Source organism: Microtus ochrogaster, unplaced genomic scaffold (assembly GCF_000317375.1).
Source record: "Microtus ochrogaster isolate Prairie Vole_2 unplaced genomic scaffold, MicOch1.0 UNK178, whole genome shotgun sequence".
NCBI classification, from domain to species: domain Eukaryota; kingdom Metazoa; phylum Chordata; class Mammalia; order Rodentia; family Cricetidae; genus Microtus; species Microtus ochrogaster.
In genome coordinates this window covers 231,782-234,701 of record NW_004949276.1, presented here as the reverse complement: position 1 = coordinate 234,701, position 2,920 = coordinate 231,782, and positions in this window count along the sequence as shown.

Below are 2,920 nucleotides of genomic sequence, written 5' to 3'. Positions count from 1 at the left end.
TGCTGAAGACAACACCTGCTTAGCTCATTAAAATGGACAGGTGGGATCATTGCCTACATAGAGGCCTTACCCTGTGTTTCAGCTTCTTTGGTGCAGGAATGTACACTCTATGCTTTCAAAAGAGAAATAAAACAGCAACCCAGCCACAAACCTTTTATCTGCAATGGTGTCTTACCTGCCTGCAAGAAAAGCCAAGGTATGGTGAAACAAAGCTTGTGGCAGTAACCAACCAATGAGTGATTTGACTTATGGTGTCCATCAGATGACACCCATGTCTCATCCTGCTAAGGTGATCAAGAACCTGAGAACAGATTGCCAAGGCATCTAGAGTAAAACCAAGTAGGACTGGTTCAAGAAAAGAGAAAAATGTAGTAATGACTTATAATGATATTCTATTGCATTCCTAGATCAGTGTCTTGTCCAGACATCATCAGAGAAGCTTCCTCCCAGCAGATGGGAACAAATACACAGACCCGCAATCAAACAATACACAGTGAATGAGAGACCTGAAACACTCAGTTCTTAAATGGGATGTCTACATCAAATTTTCCCCTCAGAGAATCCTGTAGAGAGGAGGTGAAAAGAGTGTTAGAGCCAAATGCAATGCAGGATATCAAGAAAACCAGACTCTCTAAATCGACACGAGCAAAGCCCATGTGAACTCACAGCAACTGAAGCAGCATGCCCAGGAACTGCAGGTCCTCTGTGTATATATCATGGCTTAAAGTTTAGTGTTTTTATAGGATTCCTGAGTGTAAAGATGAGTTGTTCCCTGATTCTTGTGCCTTCTTTGGGTTATTTTCCTTCTGTTTGTCTTAGCCAACATCAGTATAATAGCACTTATTTTATCTTATTATATTTTAAAAAATGAATTGAATGAATGAATTAAAACCTAACCAGTGGGTTAAAGGTTATTAAATGACTAAACTGCCACTTATGCTTTGTCTGAAAGCAAAAATCAGTTTTCTCCAAGAGTCACACTGGGTGTACCATCCACTCCAGGATAGGTCTCAGAGGCAGGAGTAGCTGAAAATATATAATTGGACTACGTAAACTTTTATTTGTTTTGTTCTGGTTTTTTTTTTTTGTGCTTTTATTTGGTTAAAGTTTGGTGTCTGTTGTTGTGATTTTTTTGAATGTTTTTTTTTTGGTTTGTTTTTTGGGTTTTATGTGATTTTGCTGTTATATCTATTTTTGCATGTGTTTTTTGAATTTTTTTTTGGTTTGTTTTTTGGGTTTTATGTGATTTTGCTGTTATATCTATTTTTGCATGTGTTGTGTGTGAGAAAGAGTTAAGTTTGGGTAGGTCGAGATGGGAAATGATCTTGCAGGATTTAGAACAGAGGAAGAATTAAAATCAAAATGTATTTAAATTTTAAAATTGTTTTAAATAGTAAGGTAAGAAATAATAAAAAAATTTAAAATAATTATCTCTGATTCAACAAAGAGCACTTCCTTTTTTTATTTTGTTCAGAAAAAAATTCTAAATATCTTTGTTGTCTTTGAAATAAAGAGAAAATATTACAGTTTAAAGTTTGTATGGCTTTGAATAAGTTGGTCTATAAAAGATGAGAAAATACCAGAAAGCGAACCCTGCATGTAGCTTCTATCTGGGAGATGTATAGAGAAAATTGGCTCCCCACAAGGAGAGTACATGGTGGGGTCACTGGTGACCTCCATTTTGTCCCACATGCTGACCTCATATGAAGGATACTCCCTTGTAACAGGGTAGCACTGAAGAGTAATAAACCCTGGCTGGAGAGAGTGCTCAGTGCTTAGATTGCTTTGCTTCCAAGTCTGAGTGTCCCCTCAGTTAACACCTGGTGGGGGGCAGCTTGCCTGTAATTCCAGGTTCAGAAGCCAGGGACAGGTTATCTCTAGAGGAACTGGGTAGTGAGATTGGCCATTTGTTTTGCTCTGTGTTTGACTGACAGCTCCTGAGGCAGTAAAGAGGATGATGGAGGATGATTCCTGACACCAACCTCAGTCTCCTGCATGCAGGGGAGCACAAATGTGCTGTGCACCTCCTCACACACTTGTGCCCGTCCAGTCCCAATGATGGAAACACACATGAAAGATCAACACTACAAAAAATCCACAAGGCCACTGCTTCTTTCAGAAATCAGGAGCCAAACTCACAAAGCAAAAGGCTTTGTTTATTGCTTGGCTAAAGCAGGGAAAAAGACTCTTCCTTTCTCTCCCTCTTGTCTGCAGCAAAGTTACAATTTTATAACAAAATAGAAAATCCAGAAAATGTCCATGTGCCCTCATTACTATCAGAACTTTCTTGCAGGCGTGCAAATTCCTCCTCTGGGAACAGAACTTTATGTTTTTGATTGTGAGCCTAGCCTTTAATGCCTGAGCCATTTCTCCAGCCCAAGTTCCTCTTTTGACAGTGCCAGGGCTCCAGCCTTCTCCCCCCCCCCCCCCCACAAGGGTGGGACAGGCTCACAGGCAAATTTCAGTTATCTTTGAAATTTTTGTAAAAAGTTGGGAACATACATCCCTTTTTAGAATATCTGATCTTCTGCCATGCCAGTGACATCCTGACATCTCTTTCCCAGTTTGTCTCATGCTCTTTGTCCCTGGCAGAGCCTATGATAAACAGGCAATGCTGGGGTATTTCCCTGTCGTGATAACCATGGGAGCACATTGAGGGGACACAAATGTGGATGATCATTAGCTCTTCCCTTTTGTTTGTAGCCCTACGTTCCTGGCAATGGGGTCTCCTTCAGTGTTTTTTTTTCTTTTTTTTTCTTTTTTTTTTTAATTTTTATTGAGAAAAGGAAAAAAAAATTTTCCACCTCCTCCCAGCCTCCCATTTCCCTCCCCCTCCTCCCACCCTTCTCTCCCTCCCCCCACTCCTCTCCCCCTCCCTCTCCAGTCCAATGGGCAGTCTGGGTTCCCTGCCCTGTGGTAA